Source organism: Zootoca vivipara, chromosome 5 (genome assembly GCF_963506605.1).
Source record: "Zootoca vivipara chromosome 5, rZooViv1.1, whole genome shotgun sequence".
Lineage (NCBI taxonomy): Eukaryota > Metazoa > Chordata > Lepidosauria > Squamata > Lacertidae > Zootoca > Zootoca vivipara.
This window is the reverse complement of record NC_083280.1, coordinates 48128885-48154002: the sequence shown is the minus strand read 5'-3', so window position 1 is coordinate 48154002 and position 25118 is coordinate 48128885. Positions and strand designations below refer to the sequence as shown.

Sequence of the window (25118 nt, the reverse complement as noted above, 5' to 3'; positions counted from 1 at the left end):
CCTCGGCGCTGGACCTCAGCAACGACTTGCACAAAAGGGCATTCCTCTGCATTCCCTTGAAATTGGCGGTGGGGCTGGTTTCAGGAAACTCCCCAGAACAGTACACAAGAGGAGGGGGGAATCAAGCTGTCAGTGGTCTGAGTGAAATGCTTGCTCTGATGGAACACTTGACATAGTGTGACGTTGAATTTCTTTCACTACAACAGAATGCATGCACCAATTTTTGAAGACTTGTGTGCCTCACAATTATCCAGAAATACCAAAATTTGCTGCCAGAGAATGGTACGGGAAATCTGGACACTATTTTTGATTCATTTTTTCTTAACACCTTTATCAGGAAAAGAACAGCAAAAATTGTGTGGCGTCGCTGTGGAAGGGAGAAGTCTTTCCATCTCCTAATCCCATTATGGAATGAGAATACAAACCATAATTTGCTGTCTCAGTCTTACTGCTGTTTTGCAATATCAGACTGTTGGAAAGCTCTTCCTGATATTTAGTCAGAATCCCCTTCCTTGTAATGTGTGCTTGCTCTGCAAGCAACAACCATTTAGAATGGTTGCTTTCATATCTTCTCTCAGTCTCCTCTTTACCAGGCAAAACATACTCAATTCCCTCAACAGTTCCCCATAAGACTTGGTTTCCAGACCCTTTATCACAGGGGTAGGCAACCTAAGGCCCGTGGGCCGGATGTGGCCCAATCACCTTCTAAATCCAGCCCGTGCACGGTCCGGGAATCAAGTGTGTTTTTCCATGAGTAGAATGTGTGCTTTTATTTGAAATGCATCTCTGGGTTATTTGTGGGGCATAGGAATTCGTTCATTTTTTTCCTTCAAAATATAGTCTGGCCTGAGCCATGGAGGGACAGTGGACCAGCCACTGCTGAAAAAGGTTGCTGACCCCTGCTTTATCATCTTGGTCACCCTCCTCTGCACACATTCCAGCTTTCAATATGCTTCTTAAATTGTGGTTCCCCGAACTGGACACAGTGTTCTCACTATCTCTAACATACAAAAGTAACCATGTATCAAAGGATTTACAGTACAGTACTGTACATTCAAAGTTGCATTGCATGCTTTTTTCTGAAGTAAAAAAATATTCTCTCACAGTTATTAGCTTATAATGTTTGATGAAATTAAGGGAAGCATCTCTGGTACAATTCATGACCTTGGGTTATAAAAATAAAGATAAAACTAGAATATGTTAACAAAGCTTGAGGTTGCATACTAATGGCTTAGAAACCAGATTTCTGTGTTTTTTACTTCACTTCCAACTCCCACCTCCAAGGCATCAAAGGATTTAGAAAAGAGATCCTTAGGGAAATAATTGGGAATTTTTATAGCATGATATTTCCTTATACCACAGGCCACAGGAATGCAAACAGCTTTACCAAGCAGTGATTTCCTCATTGGAAACAACTGACAATAACTCAACAATTCTTCCATCCCTAAATATTGCCAAAGCCTTAAGCACATACCGTAGAATGCTAGAAGGATAAAATAATTTTACAAAAATTCTCAACAGCCAGACAAGTCTCAAGCATTTTGATGGCAATGGAAAGTTAACACAGGAGAGACTTGCATGATAATTCTTATGACACATTTTCACTTAAAAAACAAAGCTTTTCTTGTAGTAATTTATCAGTTACATGGGCCACAGCTACATTTCCTTGCTTCAGTCCAAACAATTCTGTCTTAGCTCACATACAGGATACTAGTGGGGAGCGTCCAGTGCTTACTTTTTAGTAAATAATAATAATAATAATAATAATAATAATAATAATAATAATAATAATAATAATGGGTTTTCTTAATGGATAGTTTTGTGACTTTGGACCCAACACATCAAAAATTGTATGAAGTCATACCAAAGTCATGTTTCAGTTCGTTATCTTTATTCAAAATGGCATATGGTGTCCAAACATTGACCCCCCCCCCATCCCAACCTCAGGAACCATTGTGCCTGAAAATGGCACCCAGGTTCCAAATGGCAACAAAGTCTGCCACCCTACTCAGGAACCCTCGTGCCAAGTTTCACAACAATATCTTGATAGGCGTTCAAATATTTAGAAAACAAACAGGCAGACAATCCACTTTCCAAAATATATAGTTGAAGAGAACATGCAACCAACTCAACTGAAGTCAACAGAATATTCCCATTTAGTAGAGCAAGTGGCTTGCTCTAGGACTTGCTCTAGCTTTTGAGTGCTTGCTCTATATCCATGCAAGCAAAAACACTAGCAAAGACAGATCAAGCTTGGCACCGACTAGATATTAATGCTTGCTAACACATTTTCCTTGCTCTGCCATTAGCCCGCCCCCCCTTGTGGCTCTTGTTTTTTAGACTGTTAGTCTACGCAGAGTCTAGGACACTTTGACATGTGTACAGCACATGGTTAATGTAAATGTTCTAGAAATCAAGTAACCATGCAACTCCTTCTGCCGTCTTTAGGGTATCAGGTCAGGAAAAAAAGAAGAAAATTGCTGGACAGCTGCAGTATGTGTCCTGAGCAACTTAAGACCCTTTCTATTGATTAACTGATCTATGACACAGCTTAAAAAGGCATTGCTGCTTTTGTTCCAGGTCACCAAGGTGCTAGAAATGAATATGTTACTGTATACCATATACACTCAAGTATAAGCCTACTTTTTCAGCACAAAAATGTGATGAAAAAGCCGCCCTTGGCTTATATTCAGGGGGGGGGCAGAGAAAGGCACAGGACCGGTGGTTCGGAGAAGCGCTCCGCTGAGACTCTCCGAACCCCCGTCCTATGCCTGCTCTGTGCAAGGTGGCGGGGAGGGAGAAGTGGCGAGGAAGGGATTCTTCCTCACCGTTTCTTCCCCACCCCGCCGCCGACAGCTGGGAAAGGCATAGGATGGTATTTATTTTTATTTTTGAAATTTACCAGTAGCTGCTGCATTTCCCACCCTCGGCTTATACTCGAGTCAATAAGTTTTCCCAGTTTTTTTGAGGTAAAATTAGGTGCCTCGGCTTATATTCAGGTCGGCTTATACTCGAGTATATACGGTGGTTTTGGGGCATTCCTATCTTCAAATCTCCAGTAATTACTAGTTTAATACTATTCTGTATTATATCTGTAATGCCTAATAAAGGTTTGGTGAAAGAAAGACTATTTCAAAGTAATATATTCCATCCAGTCATCATTCATCCAGTTTGCCTTCTCATAAGGGGGTCTACATATTCAAAGAAGCAAACACCTTAAATTTCAACTGGATAAAATATTCCAATGACAAAAAGCCCCAACATGAAACTTAAGCACACTATTGATGTATATTTAGGAACTAAGCCAAATGCATAATTTTAATTTGGAATCAGAATATGAGGATATAATGTTTAAAAAGACTCCACCAAATCATTACCACATTCCATGGAATTTGAATTGTTTCAAACATTTAAAAACCTGTCCAAGTTTTAATTTTTTAAAACCATTTCACATATAGAAAGTTTTTTAAGAGGCAAGAGCAGGAAGAACTTTCTGACAGTAAGAGGTGTTCAACAGTGGAATGGGCTCCCTCGGAAGGTTGTGGGGTCTCATTCCTTGAGGGTTTTAAAGCAGAGGTTGGATGGCCATCTGTCCTGGATGTTTCAGTTGAGAATCCTGCACCACAGGGGGTTGGACTAGATGACCCTTGGGGCCCCTTCCAACTCTACAAGTGTATGAAGTGGTGTGTTTTTTAACTGCATCTGTTTTCTGGAAGTGGATAGAGGAATAAGGAAGTGGGAAACTTAAAATCACCTCCAGTCACAATAAAGGTAAAATAAAACAGGAAAACATAGTGTGTGGGGCGGGAATCAACAATCAGGTTTAACGTATTTCTACTTTATCATATCTTTATCATATCTACAACAAAACAAAACAAAGGTGGAACATCTGCATTTTTATATTGTGATTTTATAACAATATTGCAAATTCAATTGTTGTAAGCTGCCTTTAGTGATGAGCACACATTAGTTGTACGATGTACAACACTTGGGAATCCATCACAATGAAGTGTGCCTTAGTGTTTTTTAATAGTAATTTTAATATACATTAAATAAATGTTTTGTGTTTTCTTTTCCAGAGTCCTTCAGCTTATGTCAGTATTAAACATTTATTCTATTATGTGCCATGATCAACAAAAATATTGTATAGCCTTTATTCTACCTAAACTGTGTAGAGCAATCCTATGCATGTCTACTGAGAACCAAGTTCACTGAGGCTTACTTTCAGGATAAGTGAGCTCACCATCATAAATCTGACTGACTCAACACACCCAGTTACATTTTCCTTGCTGTTGTGAATAGAAAAGAAAGCATAATCCTATAGCTTGCACCTGCTGAGCCTCTCACCATCCAGCAATCTGGCACCAGAAGATGACAGCAGTAGTCCTGTGACTTCTATACCTATAGCAAATTTACATCTTCTGGCTGCAGCACCAGCTACAAAACAGAGACAGGGCCACTGCTACAACTTTTCTAACTGTTGTATGTTTTTATTGAGGGAGGGGAGATGTGTCTGGGAGGAGAGGAGCTGGAGAGAGTGGGGGGAGGCAATTGCAGTATGGTGGGGTAAGCCAGGTAAAGAGCACATGGCACAGACAGTGACTGCCATGTGCCAGTCCCTCCTCCAACCTGGGAAACTGTGGTTATTCCATCAGTCATGCCCTCAGATCTGTGGCTGCTGTAAATTCTCCTCAACCTCTTGGCGGCTTTCAATACCATCAACCATGGTATCCATCTGGGGAGGCTTGCCTGGCACATTTGTTGCATATCTTTAGGCGCTGGGTAAAAACATTACTCTTCTCCCTCGCCTTCGGCTAATTAAATAATCTATGTCCTTTTAAACTGGGGGATGGGTATTGTTTTGTTTGTTATTATGGTATTTTTGTGTTTTTATATTGTAAACTCCCCTGTGATCTTCGGATGAAGGGCAATATAGAAATTTTATAAAAGTTTCCATTCCTTTCTTAGAAGTTTGCCTAATTAAGGGCTAAGATTTTGGCAGTTAGACAGACAAATGTTTGAGATTATAGGAGGATTTTATAACAGATTTTAAGATTAGTTTAAGATAATTCTTTAGCTGCTTACTCTAAACTTTTGGAATCAACTATACTTTTTTTATAACAAACTGCAGAGTTATTTCATTTCAGACCTAATACTCAGAGTTAACTCTACTTGCCTTAACAGCTGTCAAGTTCTTTCCAAGTGTTTAGTCAAAAAGTGAAGCTGATTGGAATTGCTTCTAACTGTAAAAAAAAAAAATATTTTGGTTTCAAAAGGCACACTTGTTCCTTGTCAAACATATCTACCTGGAACCAAAAGACCTATTACCTTTTCTTTGAGAGACAGATTTCTGTGTTTTATCTTCTTAATTTCAAAAGTGGCTTGCTTGGTGCAGAACATGAGGCAAAAGTCTTACTGATAATTACATTTACCATCGCACATTCATTTTCCAAATTAGATTCCTTAAAATAATTAACAACCTACAGGTTATTATAGTATTGCTACGGCTACAAAAGCAAATATGTAGTCTGCTCATTAGTCATGACGATAAATGTATCAAATCATCACAAGTAGTGTTTGGTAATCAGCAGCCCACCTACAGCGTTTAAAGATGGGTGCTACACATTGCATTATGCAGTTCTACTAATTGTTTTGATTTATGTTCCATTTCCCCCCAGTAGTACTATATTGTCCAATCTCTTTTTCTCTATATACTATATCTGCACTACATTGTCAACATCCTGTGAACTTGGTAGACTAGATTGGCAGCAGATTGACTAGTAGATATGAAGCTCAAATAAAGGTGTGCATTGCTGCCGTGTGAGATTCACTGCATGAGGAGGTGAAGGAAGCAGAGCAAATGCTGGTGGTGCTTCTGTTTTAGCCAATTCCAGCTAGCACTCTGTTCTCTGCTCAGATTCAAACTGCAATTGTTTCTCAGCTCTCATACTAGCTGAAGGGTACTACCATCTAAAGATGAAAAAGATTTAGAACCAATAAGGACTACTGACTTAGAAAATCATTTTTGTCAAGCCATCCATTGCCAGATGATTTGTTCATTTACATTAACTTAGAAAAAACTAAGTAGATGTGACTACTACTAGTATTTTTACTGATATTTTAAACTAAATAATTGTTCAAACTTTTCTGTTGACATTTCATCTATTTCTGGGAATTCTTTCTTCCTTTTTGGAAAAACTACCGGGTACCAATTATAAAATAGATGGGGCTGAGGCAAGAAAGTAGTAGTCTTATACAGAATCTATCTTATAGATGAATTTTTAAAATGGTACGTTGCCTGTGGCTAATTTATCATCAGTTTCAGCCTCTTGTCCTAAACTGTTTGCATTTCTGGCAAGGTCCCTTGGGTCTGCACATGCAAACTATTTCTAGTACAGTTCTGCCCTATGCAAGATGAAAGCTGAATTGTGCTACACAGCTCAATAATTTATCAATGCTAAGAGCACATAGCACTAGTTGCCTCAAAAAAATGGCAGACTCAACTAATGTGTTTACCTGTTCCTGCCTGCAGTAGCCAATTAAAGACAGTGTATATAGTAGTATATATACACTATACACTCTATATATATAGTATATATGCACTATCTATCTATCTATCTATCTATCTATCTATCTATCTATCTAGTGTATATATAGTTTATAGTATATAGTAAGGGTTTCAGAACATTGGAAAAGTTGTGTTAGATATGGCAGGAGAGGAGAGAACTCAACATGAAAGATATAAATAAAAGGAGGTGGGTAGCACAGTGATCTGCAACTTTTTCAACTGAAATAAAAATTCCTGGTCAAAAGCAACACAAATTTACAAAGCTATTCAGTTTTATTATCTTTCACAATTTTAAAAAACAGAAATTTTCAATTTTAACACAATATATACATCAAAAGAATGCAAAAAGAAAAGAACAAATTCTACACAAACTCAAGATACGTAGAGAATGTAAAGTACTGTAAAAGCAAGAAAAGAATCATGAGTTGTTCAAATGCTAATTAACCTGTGTAACAATTGTGTTTCAGGCGTGGGCGCGGGGTGGGATCCAGTTTTCAATCCAGACTCTCATCTTCAGGCTACACTTGGCTAATGAGAATTTCCCCCACTATACATTTTCTGTAGCAGAAGAGACATCCTTATCAGCTTGCAGCAACTTTTGCTCCTTTAATCTATCACTGGTCATTATTCACAAGTAGAGCCAAAAGTTCAGAAATTATCCTTCCCAGGAACTCCATTAGCTTCAAAATAGCATGGTTATAGAAGTTACATGCAAGTTTGTTCAGTGAGATAACTGCAAGCTGTTCACCTTTCCTTGAATGCAAAACAGACCTCTTCATCATTTTAAGTTAGCTGAGCCGGCATGAACAATAACTTGATTATGTAACTGAATATTCCATTCTTGCAACCACAAGCATTCTCCTGAGACATTCTGTAAGTTGTTAAAGTCACTGGACTTCTCGCCAAGCAATGGCAATTCTTACAGTTCATCGGCTCAACTTAATAAATATGACTTAGATGAGATTCATTTAACTCTTCCAGAAATTCTATTAAACTACATAAATTTGTAGAGAAAACAGGCTTTCCTTTAGTTAAATTGATGCACACCTTCCCAATCCAAAACAAAAATGTGCACCTGCAACTGATACAAGATCACTCTCAGGAAAACCAAAGGGAAAAATCTAATTCCCATTACAGGAGTCTTTGAACATCATTAGCAAGAGGTAGGAAGGGGGCAAATGTGAAAGTTCCTATATGGTGGAGGATGGGGACGGACAACCAAAGAGTTCCTACCGTGTTACTACGGTATTTCAAACAATGATTGGATAAAAACATTACAGAAGATGGGGCTGATACTGCTGTTCCTGCTGTTGTTTTTTAGAGGTAGAAGATCAAAAACTTTTTATATCTGACCCATATATACAGTGCTTTTTCTGGGGGGATGTAGGAGGACGCATACCCCTAAACATTTTGTGAATCTTTGTACTTTTGTCCATTTACTGTGTTTATTTCCCCCGATTTGAACCATAAAATGGTGGTTTTCATGAGTCAAAATGAGAGTACCCCTAAAGATTTTTTAAAGAAAAAAAGCACTGCATATATATAACAAGACATCAGAAAACACAATTTTTGTCCTACAAAATTGGTGCAACTGCTTATGCTAATTCACCACCAAAACATTCTTCTGTCCTAAGTATGATATGTAATTTCTCAATTTTCAAGGGGTAGCTAACAAAGGTTCTATCTGTCTCCTCAAGAGATTTTTACCTATCATATTTTTGTTCTTTTTTCAAAAAAAAAAATAGAATCTGAGGGTCCCACCCCCCAAAAAATGTTCCTATGCATGCCTTGCTGTGGTATCCAAAGTTTTTTATGGTTTTTCCAAGCTCCCCAGATTTGTGTGTTTATTTTTGCCATACTCATTGTTATATTTCATCCCACCCACCACTGAGGGTTCAACATGGGGCAATGTGGCTCTCAGATATAAAAAAAATTAACCATCCCTGTAGTAAACCAACCCATAAGGCTGTCCAAAGGAGGAGTAAACAGGCACCTTTACTATACTGTAACACAGCACAACAACACATCATAGAAAATAAATTCTTCTCGGTATTTATTGTTCTTTTATTTTAAGAGAAGGTAAGATGATCTGCTACATGACCATTAAATTCTACATTTTCAGTTTCTGGGATAGGCCTCTCAAGAAGGCAGGAATGCTGGGGCTCCAGTAACAACCAGCAGATATGCCAGACGTACAACAGCATATACATGTATATACTCTCTATATATGGGTCAGATATATACTCTGTGCTCAGAAGCAGAACCCAGCACAAACAGGGCAAAAGGGAAAGTGCTGGGGTCATGACAGGGAATTTAGCAGAACTGAATGGTGAAATAATAATCTCAGTTTGTTTCAGTGGAAGTAGTAATGGAAATGCAGTCTGAAGTGTTTTACAATGGTTTAAATAAAGCCTTTCTAAACAAAATAAAATGCATGGCTATTTCTACTCCAGATGAATTGCATTCCAAACCTAATTTCAAGTTTTGTATTTGCACACTAACCTCAGTGCTAACATTGTGTGGGTGGGATGAATCCTATTCATTCACACATTCCTAAGGAACCTGACAATGTTGGTGATAACATTCTATTTCCAGAAGAGTGGCTGAGAGAACAGATCAACAGTTCAAGACTAAGCCTAGTCGTGTGCAGCTATTTGCCAGGGCTTTTCTCAGGATACTATTCCATTTACAAAGCAGGATAGTTTGATAATGTGAATGCACATTCAAGCTGATGACCTCCAATAATCTATTTTTAGATATTAAATGTCCACTTGATTTCCAACAACTAAGCAGATTAGCATAACCGCGCAAATTTTCTTTTGCTACAGTACAATTTGACAAAAATGCCAAATAATACAGATCCTGGTCTTAATCTGAATGCAAATTAGAAAAATCTGTTCAAATAGGACAGCAATTTGTATATTATTATCTCTGCCTATGCTCAGGTGTGCAACATATATATTACAATTTTAAATATATGAAAAGGCTCATGTACATTATCTTATTATGGAGTTTACAATGACCCTGCAAGAAAGAGGTGGAGAACCTGTGGTCTTTCCAGATGTCGTTGGATTCCAACTCCTTCCCACCTTCTAAACAACAGCAACAATGAAAGCATGACCCGAAGGCATGGCCTCAGTACCCCCTTGCATCTGCACCCCATCACTTGTGCATTGTCTTATAGTCTAGAAACTAAAAACAGATTTGTTACTGAAAAAGGATTTTTATTGACCAGTATAATACACAACAGTGGGCAAGACCAAGTATGCAGCCCAACGGGTCTAACTATCAAAACAGCTACAACTTCAAATATGCCAATGCAGCACTTTCATGAGAATGGGGAGGGAAACCTCTTTTAAAATGAACAAAGGCAAAAGTTGAAAGTATCAATCCATATTAGCTATCTAGTTAGGAGAGAGACAGACCGAGCCAGGAGTAAAAGATGATTGATTCATCAGCACCCACGTATAATGTTTGAACTGCACTTTGCCTTTTAGATGTTATTGCTAGAAATAAATGGCCTATGTGTCTGATGTGAGTCTTTGATGTTAAGCAGAAGATTGAACCAAACCACTAAGAACATGAAAAAAGGCTTTTTAAAAGAGATTAATTCCTCATCTCTTGGAATATTTTCCATCAGCAAGCACATAACATGAAAGTAAAACATTATGTCTAAGCAACACTCCATCCCTATTTACTTTATCTCTGAATGAATACTCCAGGGGTTCAGGGTTTGACAGACATCTCTGTTCTCACAGTAACAGTATATCCTGATAATCTTATTTTTTAGTTTTGTTTAGCAATTTTTGTTTCCCTGATTCCTTATGGATCCAACAGTTTTTGAGCAATTCCAAAGTTGAGGACTCTTTTGTTAGATGAGCAATACATGTTCATGATCATTCAAATAGAGATTGAAATGTCTTTCTTTCTAGCTTGACTAGAGGACTCATTCCAAAAGAAGAGAAACTTTTTTCACCCTTCCACTAGTAACCAGTACAAGGGGAAAGGGCAGGATATTTCCAAGTCTGGTTTGTTTACTTTTTGCCTTGCCCGAGATCAACAAAAAGCAGTTCTAAGTGTGTACACCACAAGAGAAGGAGGCATTCATTGTGGGTGTGGCTGCTCTCCCTGGTAAGGGCTGTCTGTTCCCAGAGTAAGAAAGGAAAAACTGGGCTGGCAAAAATTATTACAGCTTCTCCTTTCAGGGCAAGGTGAGCTCCACATAAATAAACTGATGGTGAAAGGGAGCGTGCTAGTGTACAAAGTACTAACTATAGAAAATTACTATTTTCAGTTGTCTGAACACCTGTTTGCATTGCTATAATATGTACACAGATTTCTCTCTCTCTCAGTGAAATACAGAAGAAAGGCAAGACAGGTTTTATTATTATAGCTTCTCATTGATAATGAGGATGAATACTAGTACCGTATAACTTCATTACATGCATGTATTACAGAAGTAATTTTTTTCGTGTGTGTGTGTTCGTGTGTGTATACACCCACACAGTTTGTTTGTTTATTTATTTATTTTCATAAAATTTATTGTTTCACTGTTAAAGAAACCTTCATAGCAGTTTACAAAAAGATAAAACAGGAAAATCAAGAAAAAATTAAAACCTTACCTTAAAACATACAAAAGTTAAAATGCTAAAACAGATTAACATTGTCTCTACTTTCTAAGCATCTAGGTAGGCTTGTCTAAACAATAAAGTTTTTAAGAAGTGCTAAAAAGAGTACAGAGAAGGTGCCTGCTTGATCTCAATAGGCAGGGAGTTCCAAAGGGCAGGTGCTGCCACACTAAATGACCAAGTTTTTACAAATGCGAAACAGGTATTATGTGGCACTTGTAGTAGTGTCAATTCTGCAGACTGAAGCGACCGAACAGACGGATGTGGGGTAAGGCAATTTTGTACATAAATTGGTCCCAAATTGTTAAGGGCTTTATATTCTAATAGTAACACTTTGAATTTGGGCTGGTAGCAAATTGGTGCTATTTGCTACCACAGCCTCACTCCTGTCAGCAATCGTGCTGAAGCATTTGACACTAATTGCCGCTTCCACATCAAGTGCAAGGGGAGCCTCAAATAGAGTGCAATGCAGTAAACCAGTCTTGAAGTAACCAACGCATGAACTACTGCGGGAAGGCTTTCCCAGCACAGGAAACAATCATTCAATACTCCTGGGCTCTCACATATGGTTGCTCCTCAGCAACCATGCCATCCATCCACTTGGTAGACTCTACTTTGGTCACAACTCGCATATAAATTACAACACTCATTCAACATACAATTCTTCCACTACAAAGAGTGTTGTACCATTGCCACACATTGTTCTGTATGTTTTATTCAAGCATTCACACACTACAAAAAAAATAACGCTATATTCATTTATAGTTAAAGCACAATTTTTTGACCAGGATGAAAACTCTAATGCAGGGTTGCAGAATGTCTGGTCTCTCTCTCCCCTCCCCCCCTTTCTGCCCTGCAGCTCATCCAAAGCTCCTTTAGGCAATTCCACAGCTCTTTCCATAACATCAAATGGTGAGAATTCCAACACAGAGTTAAGAGAGAAGGGACACCAGGGGCAGAGAGCTGTGGAGCCTCTTCCTAGCATATGCTAGTCAAAACACTTAATCTTCAGAACAGACATCTAAAACAGCAATTGATAATTACAACAAGTGTTAATATTTCAAACTGTTGCATAAAATGTTGTTAAATAATAATTATTAATGTGCATGCAGTGACACTTCTTTCCAAGAAAAGCTTCTCATTTCCAATAAACAGGAAGTCATCATACTGGAAAAGTAAACTATTGATGTAAGTATTGCAAAAAAAATAACTGGGTGGTCTCAAACCAGATATTCAAAGATAGGGGCTCATAATATATCAACTACTACTGTAGCTTTTTTTCATGCCTTCTGAGACAGTCATACTAATCTGACATTTTTGGAGTCAGAATGCATACAGAATGCACACTTCCCATTCTAGCCCATCTGGTTTCAATCTGTCTTTCAATAATTGTCTTCTCTGAATTTTATTACAGAGGTGCAAATGGTGTTTATATACAAGGAAGTGTTACAGACAAATGGCTTGACACATTTTCAACCCTTCTAAAAGTACACGTGTCAGCAGGAAAGAAATGAGCCTCTGTTGTGGGTTTAATGAAATATTTCCAATTAACTCAGTTTCATTTGAGAAATACTTTTAAACAACTAACTCTTCTGCAAACTGAATTCTTGTGCACATGCACATCAGTTAACATCAGTTAACATGTACTTGTAAATAAGCCCACAAAAGCTAGTAGCCTGCACACAAACATGTCAATTTCAGGGCTGGAGGACATGACTGGAAATGCTACACCAGGTCTTTTGGTCCTGTGACAGTGAGTCAGTATGGTCAGCCTTTTTAACTGAATTTTGACTCAGTGGCAAATTATGCCACTATGTTAAAAAAAATAAGATTCCTCTCTAGAGCTGGGTGGCATGTGGCCCAAGGGTTGGACCAAGTTGATTATAAATGAATATTAAAATACAAAGTCTCACCTAAATAGTTTGCTCAAAACCGTACAAAGGTTTGTTGGCAGTCCCTGCATAGCTCATCCTTGTAAAGTCGGTACAGTACTGTAGAACCTCGACTTACCACTGCCCCTACTCGTGAACAATTCAATTTGCGACCGCAGCAAACCCAGAAGTAAATACCGGCTTTGCCACAGTTTGAGCACGCGCAGAACCGGCTTCTGCCATCTGCACATGCACAGAAGCAGCTGCCACCGAATGCAGACACGCAGAACAGCGCTTCTACCAGCGACCCAGATTGACTCACGAATGGACCTCCGGAATGGATTCCATACGTGAGTAGAGGTTCCACTGTATACTGAATTAAATTAAATAAATGTCTGGACATCTCCAATGCCATTAACTGATTATGAAGCTAAGAAATACTCCAAGCCCAGGTCAAAGGTAGCCACTCCTACCAAATAACCACTCATTCCAAACATAGGCAACATACTCTACATCCATGTCTCATGTTTTGATTCAAAGATTATGCATTTAAGGCATTACTAATACAAGCTGTAACAATCTACTGTCCTGACACCGACCATGCCTGTTTGTAATACTGACCTGCCAGTTGGATGAAATTGCAAATGGCTTTTAAAGAGTTACACTCTCAAGAAAAGCTAGTACTTGGCTGTCTAAGCAACTTATGAGTCATTGTGAATAATGATACTGTTCATTTTATCTATCAGATGGAAAACAGTAAACTATTTAATCTGGCACTTAATTTACTGAATTGTAAAATAAGCATCCATAGAATTATCTTGCTTTCAATTTTTTAAATTCTAAAACTAAAAACTTCTGCAATGCTCAAAACATTTTTTGAAAAATAGATAACTATTTTAATTGTTTGAAAGAGAGGAAACTGGCTATATTTCTTGAGCTAATATTCAAGAGTCAAAATTAATAATGAAATAGGCATGTGTTAGTTTGTATGGTTGAAGTTTTCCTTGTGAAAATAAGAACAGATAATTCTACGTTCGAAGATGATACAGCCCTGAATAAACTTAAACAGGGTGGATAAATATGTGTATATTACCTGTGTGTAGAGAGTCTGCAGTGTAAACACTTCCAGCTAAATAAAGATGTGTGTTACAGTTTGTTGTTTTTGAGGTTAAAAAACAAACAAAATGTTTTTAGTGATACAAAGATGTACAGCCAGATTTTTTTTTGCCAAATTTGCTTTAAAAGAAGATTGCTGTATTACTGCAAAATGTGGTCTTTCTCATGACCAATGTATCAGAAACAGATTCTCTTAATACTGTATGCTTCTACTATTATTCCTACCTTCAGTCCTACCAAGAGATGGATACAATGCTTCCACATGAGTTGGAGAGCAAGGCTGGAACTGGTTGCTATTGGATAAACTTACTGGAAGCACCCATGCTGATTCAGTTTGAAATGACACTTAAGGGAAAAGAAAAAGTAAAGCCTACAAATAAATTGCTGAAAACACCATCTATAGCCAAACATGCCATTGCTTGCTTCAATTATGTAGAACTATTCTATCTACTCAATGCCTCTTAATTATACAATTGTTTCCAGCTGAATGAAGATTCCTTGATACTAGAAACTCCCCAAAGAGCCATAAATTCAGGGGAAGTACCTTAACAGGGTACAATGGATTGTGTGTGGTTGAAGCCAGTAAGTACAGATTTGGCTGAAGGAATCTTAATAAATTAATGCCAAGCATTCAATTTGCAACAAGAAGGGGGTGGGGAAGAAGAGAAAGTTTCCAGGCTCTATAAAACCATACATAAGCGGAAAAGGATTCTTCTATAAATGGAAAGGGACCACAGATGCTACTTGAAAATAAAGCATTAAGGAATAAAACCTCTACAGTTCAGTCACGTTTCTAAGACAGAAACAAAACACATGAACATCTAATGCATAGACTTTGTAGGATCTGTATTAACTTCCAAAAATGTCCTGCCACCTGCTTCCCAGCACTGGAACTTAGGACCACTAGGAAAAGTACTCTGCAGTTTAGAGTAGGTACAAAGGTGTTTTAAAGGAGAAAGACATTATTTCTGAAGTGACTATTCAAGCATTAAAACAAAACAAAACAAAACACACAACCCACTCATTTTCTAATTTGCAAGTGCATTCAAACAAAACTAAAGCTCACTTATTATTTTTTACAAAAATATCATTTGTTTTATATGACCAATTAATTTTCCTAATGCATTACAGCTCCTGCAGAAGTAGTTTTAAATTCAACATTTCATATATAAACAAGTATCAGTTATAATCCATGTATAAAAAGGTACTATTGTAATAATTTAGTTACAAAAAACTCATTTAAGTACACCATTACTCCACTGCACTGAGAACAATAATACAGTTTATACATACATAGTGAAATGCACAAGCTTTACTGGCCTTAGCAGCTACAGCCAATATGTGTGATTGTCAGGCTCTTGTCCTTACCTAAATGGTGGAGAAGTAGGGGTCTTATCTGACAACAAACTGAGCTTTAGACGTGCTCAGAGTACCTCTGAAAGGTTAAGAACAATCTCCCTTTTTAAACACAGGAGAACAGTTGGAGCCTGTCCACGTCATGCTTTACTTCAGAAGAATTCTGAATACCTCCAAAGCACAGAGTGAAATAGACAAGTTCCAGCCCTCCATCTAAGCCTGGAGGAGGGAAGAAGAGGATTTTCCCAGCAATTGCTATATGAGCGCCTTGGAAGTGTAGCAGATCTGCTGGGAGAATTCTCAACCCCCTCCCCCAACTCTAGGCTTAACAGGAGACATGTGTAAACAGTGCTTCAATCTGTAACCAGAAGATTAAATCAGTGGGACTGTTTAAGGGCACACTTGCTTCCCTATGACGATTAAAGGAGAAAAAAAATAAAAACCCTTCTAGAAAGAGTATCAAATTGCAACATATCCTGAAGTATTCTCAAAAAAGGAAATATACTGAGAAACTCATAATATCCCAATTAGTTTTAGCAATTGCACAGAAGCTTAAAAACCAGATGATTAATCAAGTAAGAATCTTAGTGTAGAACCCTAATAGCCAGAATTATCCCATCTTAACAATTTATTATCAAATCTTTCAGACTTATTTTTATGAGTAGACTGCAAGGAATAAATATTCAGCATTCTGTAAGGTTTATCCAACTGCCTGTATTGCAATGTTAATGAGTAAGGCTTATAATCCTGACTTGAAACACTATATTCCCATTATCAACTGTCCCTTGGCTGCTGAGAAACATTTTGCTAGGACAGTTTGGTGTGATACAAAGATATGTCCGCTCCACACCCCCATTGGTGAAAGCTCTTCTGTATAATTCTGTGACCTTCCACTGCAAATGAAACATCCGCCCCTGAACTTGGCTTTGTCAACATTCCCATGGCTGCATTCAATCAAGTAACCATAGCAAAGTCTTAATATTTTAGTAAAGTGTCCAGACTTCTTTAAAGAGTTCAATTTCAGTACAAAACAAAACAACTTAGTAGAAATAAAAGTCCAAGTAAGCCCTCTAAAACACTTTCCAGCAACTATTATCTTACACATATAGAAATCAAGGAAGGATTTACAAATACTATAATAAAGAAAAACAGAGAAAACTGCATTATAATGGGTATTTTTAAAGAAGACACTGTGATAGTTTTTATTTTACCTTATTCTGACAACACTTACCCAAGCTAGCAACATACAGTATGCCAAAAGATGAAACATTAAATATATAGGTTTGTAATCACTTGATAAATTCACATTTGAAATTCATTATTAATCAAGTTATGGAAATGACCAACTTCTGAAAGTGTTTTTTTCTTTCCTTTGGATGCCACTGTAGGTAAACACATTTTTTGTCAAGCTTCAAGTCCATACAAAATATTTTCTCTCTATTGCAGATGTTTGATGCAGCCAAGAAATCAAACCTGATCTGATCTTAAACAATTTGTACTGCAATCTAAATCTATGCATTTTAAATAATATGGATGCATTATAGTAACTGTTACCTAGGAGACACTCTTCAAACAAGTGAATGGACCCCAAGGTTATGTTACATTTTATTTTCTTGAATGATAAACTATACAGCAAACTCAACAAAAGCAAAACTGAAGGCCTTGAAGTAAAATGTATGTGTACATTAATCATAACTGATTATTTTTAAAGTGAGCATTGACATGCTACAAATTCAAACCAAAGTATGGTTTTTCACCAAATGCCAAAAACAAACAATAAAATCATAGTTATGTACTGTTGGATATATAATGCAGCAAAGAACATAATAAATATAATATAGTAAGTCTCCTTACTTTCAGAAATAATATCATCTGAAACCTTGTATGCTAGACATAGAATTTTTATGTTGAAGATTGCGTTTATTTCTGCTATTCCCTGCGCCATTTGAGTTCCTACATCTATCTCCAACCCCACGCATACCATCATAATTTGTCTAGACTCAAAGCTTGTCTGGCATTTATTCATCTCACATCCAACTCAAGTTGCCTTGGCTAATGTCAATTTTTCTTCCATTATCTACCTGTAAAAAAAAAAAAAAGGTAAAGGACCCCTGACAATTAAGTCCAGTCGCAGACGACTCTGGGGTTGCGGAACTCATCTCACTTTACAGGCTGAAGGAGCCAGTGTTTGTCTGCAGACAGTTTTTCTGGGTCAAGTGGCCAGCATGACTAAGGCGCTTCTGGCGCAATGGAACACTGAAACCAGAGCAGCGCACAGAAATGCCATTTACCTTCCCGCCGGAACGGTACCTATTTATCTACTTGCACTTTTGGGTGTGCTTTCGAACTGCTAGGTTGGCAGGAGCTGGGACCGAGCAATGGGAGCTCACCCCGCTGCAGGGATTCGAACCACCGACCTTCTGATCGGCAAGCCCAAGAGGCTCAGCGGTTTAGGCAATAGTGCCACCCGCGTCCCCATTATCTACCTGTACTCTCCTCAATTACCGGTATCTATTTCACTTTCTAGATCAGTTCTTAAGCTGCGAAGATTCACTACAAATCTGCCCTGGCAACATCTGTTTTCACCCCCACCCCACCCCCATTGCATATACCTTCTCATGTAAAGCCTTAACAGCTACTCTACTTCAGCCTTCCTTAACCTATTGACATTCAGATGTTTTGGACTACACTTTCCATCATCCCTGCCCTGCTGATCGGACCTGGTGGGATCTGGGAGTCCAAAATATCTGGAGGGTACCAATCCAGGCTGCTTTACTTTATCCATGTTGCCTTTCTCAAACCCTATGCTCTTTTGGACACTTTTGCTTTGTCCACCATATTTATCCACCACTAAGACAAGACACAACTAAACATGGATTTAAGAAAAATGTTTTAAATTTGAACACACAGATATGCCTCAAGTCTTAATCAGGATGGCCCAGTTGAAGCACTATTCAAAGCCACACCCCAATGTCTTGTTGTCACACTCAGTTGTGACAACAAGAACCAAAGCTAAACTAAGTGCCAAACTGCATGTTACATGAGAGATCTGTGCTTAGATGGTATGACATTTTGTTTTTAAATGAAATATAGGTTCAAGAATTAGCTAACTTGAATGCATCAGTAATGCAGGGGAAAGATATGCTTCACCCATGCAACATGCCATTTTTTTCAAATCAAAATCCTCCTTCCCAAGCTGCTCTTTGTCCTATGAGGACAAAATACAGGCACCCATAATTTTTGATCAAATGAGGTCAATTGCAAGTAAAGTGATGTTGGAGATTCAATCATGGATCTCTTGCATACCATGTAACTTTGCACTAAATTAGGTCCAGCAACCAAATATTGAATGTGTGAATGACCCTCATTGGTGGTCTTAATAGATTAAAAGTACAGTCATACCTCGGCTCCTGAACACCTTGGGAGTCGAACCTTCTGGCTCCCGATCGAAAACCGGAAATGAGTGTTCCGGTTTTTGAATGTTCTTTTGGAAGCTGAACATCCGGCGGGGCTTCTGTGGCTTCCAATTGGCTGCAGGAACTTCTTGCAGCCAATCAGAAGCCACACTTTGGAAGTCGAACATTTCGAAGTCAAACATAACTTCCGGAACAGATTCTGTTCGACTTCCAAGGTACGACTGTATTTTGTTCTTAAGTGGTAGAAGCCAGCTCCAGAACCTGAGTAACACAAGACATGTTGTGGATTTTCCAAGTAAACAACCTCCAGGTCAGAAACTGTTGTACAAGACCAGATGTTACAGTACAATACTTGAATTTACTGGAATGGCATCTGACCTTGAGAAGGTGACAGATCTCTCAGTAACTGAAATTAAGTTTCCTTGCTCATTTGCACAGAACAGCATTCTTAATGCAGTTCTTATTTCTACATGGAAGTAAAAAAGCATGCCTGCTAGTTAGCCTTGAGAAGGGCATGCAGATCAGAAAAGTAACTTAAGCACACGGAAATAACCAGAGTCAAGCTACATTGTAATCATGTCATGGTTTTGCCCTCATTTGACTCTCCCTATAATCCTCTTACGACTCTCACTTATTCAGTCATGGTGAATTTTGTTTACATGTCTGGAAAGACACTGTCATTGTTTAGTTTTGTGGCAAAATTAGATAATAAAATTTAAATAATCAAACATTAAAAGTAGCAAGCTATACTACTTTTATACTTTTCTCAATTATTTATTTTCCCTTGTCACATATTAATTTTGGTAACTTCCCATACAGTACTTTCATTCCCACATTTAGATTCACATTTGAAATTGAGCAATTACTATCCATTTCAGTTTGAATTTCTAGTATAACCAATCCTGAGAGACTGGGATGAGTAATAGAAGTTTAATGGATTGTACAACATATTGAAATCATACCATGGGCATTACATACACAGTTTATCATGCATTCTGATTTTGAACAAAATGAGAAGAAAATACTAACCTATTTACCTCCTTGCCTACTCACCAGATTTAGTGGTGGGCACCAGAAACTTCTCAAAAACATACTTCTAAAAATACAGGGACAAGTTTCAAGGGAAAGAGTGAACCTTAATTTTGTGGCAGGTATGAATCCCAGATAAGTGAGGGGGTGGCAAAAAAGGAGACCTGTTTTGTTAAAATGGTTCCAGGCTGCAAGAAAATGGATCAAATGGCACATGTGTTGCTCATCATTGTACTTGATTATTATGTCAAGAAAGCATGAGTAATTGCTTCCATTCTCCTAACCCTCAGAAAGTATGTATTTGGTTGCCACGGCACATATACTGCAGTCACCTATTAAGCAGCATGTGATTGGAGAAACTGTTTCTTTTATCCAATGAGGACAATTTAATAGCTGTGAGAGAACTAAATGGTAGCCAGCAAGTTTTCTAGGCTTCGGAGAATAAGGATTCCCTGTCACTTGCTCTTTTCAGTTTATAAAAGAGTTGCAGTCTGCATGCTTCAATATACTAGTTCTCAGATAAAATTTTCCCAACTCAAACAAATCCAGAGTGTCACAAATCTTTAACTTTAAGTTCATAACTATCTCAAGCATTGAGTGAACTAGTTCACAGCTTTACATTTAGGCATTAAACATGCACTGCTGAGAAGATGAAGAACATGGCTACATCAGTTAGGATAATGATACCTGTAACAATATATGCAATTATGTTTCAAAAGAAAGCAGCTTTTTATGTTTCCAGCAGTAGTTACATTTTCTTAGCCTTGACTAGCACATAAAGTCTCTTCCTCCCATTTCAGCAGTTTTCAGCTCTGCTGCTCATGCTAGCTTGCCCTCTACCACTGTAGTGGTGAACTGTGTTTTCCAGCTAAGGGAATAATATCTAGCATAGTGGTAACTTTGCTCACACTTTGACACTTTAAGCTCAAAAGGCAAATAACCTTTTGCAGATGTAACAGAACTATGGGAAGAAATTGCTAATATTTTCATAGCCAAGTATCATAATTTCAATGTCCCTGCATGCCACTGTCATGTGTTCTGTGGGCAAAATATTAATTCAATAGCATCTGTGTGATTAGGTTTTCATACTGAATTTTACTATATTACCCAGTGTCCAAACAATATTTTATGTGTAGTGATCACAAACCCCACACCTGAGCCCTTTGGAATGTACAGAGAATTCTGGAAAGAAGACCTAGGGTAGACTTCATAGACTGCCAAAAATTTGTGGCAGCCACCAACTCTGCCCTTTCTCTAAGGGGGAAGGAACAAGTCTTACCTGCAACATCACACTGAGTTTTGGGGTCACTCCAGCTTCACATTCACATTGTGAGCCATGAAGGGAGATATCTTACTGCTTGGAAGCCTATTGGTAGCTTAGCAAAAGATGGAGTCATTCCTCTAATTTCCAGAGCCCGAAAAAGGCAGGTGGTGGTGAAGGATCTCTCTTTGATTTCTGATGAGCCTCAGCATGAGATCTGACAGATCCTGAGGAAAGTCACAAGGATGACAGATGCATTCACCAGGAGTGTGCATAACTGTGGTCCCTTGAGCAAAGATGATTGCAAGTTGATAGCTCAACCCCCATCTTCAATTCTCTTTGCACATGTTGGGGACTTTGAAGGAGCTGAGGTTAGCCTCTTGCATTTATCATGATGCTGTTAAAGTTTATGTAACCAGCAGTGGGATTTGCGAGAAATGTTTATATAATATAATCCTATTTTCAGAAGAGGCCAAAATGCATAATATCAGCGGTACCTGCTCTTTATTTCTTGTTTGGAATGTAAGATGAGGAACTATGATTGCATCATCATGGAGACGACGCAGAACTGAAGTAGAAATGAAAACAGGTCATATTTAAGCTACGAACATGAGTTTGACCAAACTGCGGGAGGCAGTGCAAGACAGGAGTGCCTGGCGTGCTCTGGTCCATGGGGTCACGAAGAGTCGGACACGACTAAACAACAATGTTCCCAGAAGGCCCTTTCATATTCAACTCCCTAAGAATGTAGTCATGTTCAAAGTCCTAATGAACACAGTGGGATTTAATTCTGCATTTAAAGAATGCATAGAAGTGGATGTGAAATCTTGACAGCCAAAGATGAATACTAGCACATACATCTACTCAATCAGAAATCCATATCTTGTCCTCTTCCCCATACCACACAATATACTGTACATTACTGTATGGTAATGTAAAATATAAGCAGAAGTTTAGGTTGATTAAAACTCCTTCTGCCTATGGTGTCTAGGCTGCGTAGGGCACACAAACCTAATTGGATATTGGACATACCTCCTCAGCAGTGCTACATTAAACCTGCCTTCTTAACAACTTGCTTTAACACTTCCTACCGCAGCCATTTTGTGTTTGCATTGCCCCCTCCCTGGTAGCCATTTTGTGACAGGCATGCCAAACACACCCTCGAAATTTGAAAAGTTGTCCACTAGTCTAAAAGGGCTGGTGACCCCTGCAACAAAATTTCATTAGCCTATTATCTTTTTTTGGGGGGGGGTGTCTTTAACAGAAGCTTAGAAAAAATCTGGGTCATCTTGTATTGTTTTACTCACACACAAATTGTCAGTTTGAAAAATTGTTGCCAGATAATGAAAGTCTGGAAAAGTATATTTAAAATGATGCAGAATATATGAAAATAAATATAGGTCTATTTAGGTTGACATTTTTACAGAACTACCCTAGTATACTGTATAAAGCTACTAAAGGTAAAGGTAAAGGGACCCCTGACCATTAGGTCCAGTCGTGACCGACTCTGGGGTTGTGCGCTCATCTCGCATTATTGGCCGAGGGAGCCGGCGTATAGCTTCCAGGTCATGTGGCCAGCATGACAAAGCCACTTCTGGCAAACCAGAGCAGCACATGGAAATGCCGTTTACCTTCCCGCTGTAGCGGTTCCTATTTATCTACTTGCATTTTGACGTGCTTTCGAACTGCTAGGTTGGCAGGAACTGGGACCAAGCAACGGGAGCTCACCCCGTCACAGGGATTCGAACCGCCGACCTTCTGATCAGCAAGCCCTAAACTCAGTGGTTTAACCACAGCACCACCTAAATCAGCTGACTGAGAAGTATAAAGCTACTAGTTTGCTATTAATCTTTTCAGCCCTCTACATATTATATTATATTATATTATATTATATTATAAATTTGTATACCGCCTTATACCCACAGGTCTCAGGGTTGTTCACAGGATAAAAGCAGAATACAAAACCACAAAATACATAATCAAAACAAAAATAACCCAGTAAAATACTTCTAGAAGTAATAAATATCATAAATTTGGAAGGAAAACTGAGGAAGACTGTAATCAAAATACAAGATTAAAATACAGTTTTTTGGTTCTATATGACTAAGCCATATTGAACAGCAGATCCACTGAAATCAATAGATTTAATTTAGTCATGATTAACTTGATTGATATACTCACAGGTATGAGTAAGTCACATACAACCTTTTTGCCATTTATTCTGACCTTTGTAGACTACACCCCATCAAATTAAGACAGATAAAGCAAATATAAATTTGCTGAATAAAGGTTTATAGATATAATTACAATAGTAAAGAAATACTTGGTTTAACTAAATCCTGAAGGCTAAATCAGCTGACTGAGAAGTATACAGATGTTATGGACTGGCTGGATTCAGAAGAGTGGTGGGAGGCACCAGCTGGGGAACCACCAAGGGGAACCCCCAGGGGAAGAAGGCTCAGAGTCAGGGTTGGGGGTTCCCCAGCTGGGGATGATGATGAGTAGTCAGAGGGAGAAGATGGAGCAGATTGGGAAGAGGAGCTGTCGGAAGATGAAAAGGCAACAGGATTTGGTGAGCAGGAAGAAGCTGGGGCAGAGAGCAGTTCTGATTCAGAGACTGGAGAGGAGGAAGGCCAGGAGACAAAGATTAGGCTGGCTGCTGAAGAGTCCAGGGACTCTCCCCCTCCTGCTGTGACCAGCTCCCTTCCCCCCTGGTCTCCCAGAATACACAGAGAAATGAAGAGGGTGGAGCAACAAAAGGCAAAGCAATGGAGCCTTAGGCAGCTGGGGAAGGAACCGAGGGAAGCACCTTAGAGAATGGTGGGAAAGCAGAGACCTTCAGTCCTCGCAACTATTTAACTGGGGCAAGACCTACTGGGAAGGGTTACTATGATCAGTAGGAGTAAGCTGTTTTGTTTCTTTGCATAGAGAGTTAACTTCACTGACATCAGCTGCTCTGTTGTTTTATTGCTGACCTACTCCTGACTCCAGCTCCTGACAACAGACCACGTAGGGCAAAAATAGGCATATCTCTGAAAAAACACAATTGTTTCTCTTAATACAGTATTCAATACTCTAATATTAAAAGATTAATTTAAAACTGATCAGACTAGTCAGCTTTGCAAATATCTGTAAACACTATTAGTCCAAGAAATTTTACTAATCCGAGTCCCCCCACATATCTCCATTTGTCATTCAACACTACTGAAATGCAAACTAAATTAAAGCACTGCTTATCATATGTTCATTAATATTTGTCCTTAATGTAGCAGGTTAATGAATAAGATATGCCTTACATTAAGCTTTGTTGAGGGCAGAGTAATGACGTTTAGAAGCACATTGGAGAAAATAATTCACCTTTGACATACAATAATCCACCCTCTAGGTTTTGGAAGGCCTAAAGGTTCTTGCTAAAAACACATGGGGGTGTGTTGCTTTCTGAGCTTATAGAAAGATATATGAAACCAAGAGAGCACATAATCTGAAAGGATTAATTAATTACAAGTAAAAATAATAATAAAACTTTTCATTTATTATTGTTGCAGTCCTATGTTTACTCAGATGTATGTATACCATGGTTGGGAAACCTGTGGTCCTCCAGATGTTGTTAGATTATACAACAGCCCAGCAACAGAACTCCATAATCAGGGATCATGGGAGCTTCAATCAAACAACATCTGGATGGTCAAAGGTTCCCCACTCCAGTAACAGAGAATTCCACTCCTATATATCAAACCTCATGATTTCTAGATGGTCCTTCTTGATTTGAACAGACTGCCCCAGGAGCCTAAAAATGTGGGTTAGCAATACTAGATATATAAAGGTCTCCAAGGTACATAAGAGTCAAGGTACTTGGCAGAGGAATGCTCACTA

At 38.4% G+C, this 25118-nt stretch overlaps 1 protein-coding gene across 9 annotated transcripts in view; it reads right to left on the bottom strand.

Moving 5' to 3' along the window:
- The window catches only part of ADD3 (adducin 3), a 106737-nt gene that overhangs the window by 68017 nt on the left and 13602 nt on the right, over positions 1 to 25118 (bottom strand). For 3 of the 9 annotated variants that reach the window (XM_035134158.2, XM_060274727.1, XM_060274725.1), the window contains exon 2: positions 5177 to 5243. The exons of 5 other annotated variants lie outside the window; for them this stretch is intronic. The gene's annotated coding sequence lies outside the window, so the exon portion shown is untranslated. Of the gene's footprint in view, positions 1 to 5176; positions 5244 to 21263; positions 21473 to 25118 lie in introns of all 9 variants that reach the window. One more of the 9 variants, XM_060274726.1, reaches the window with a different exon arrangement.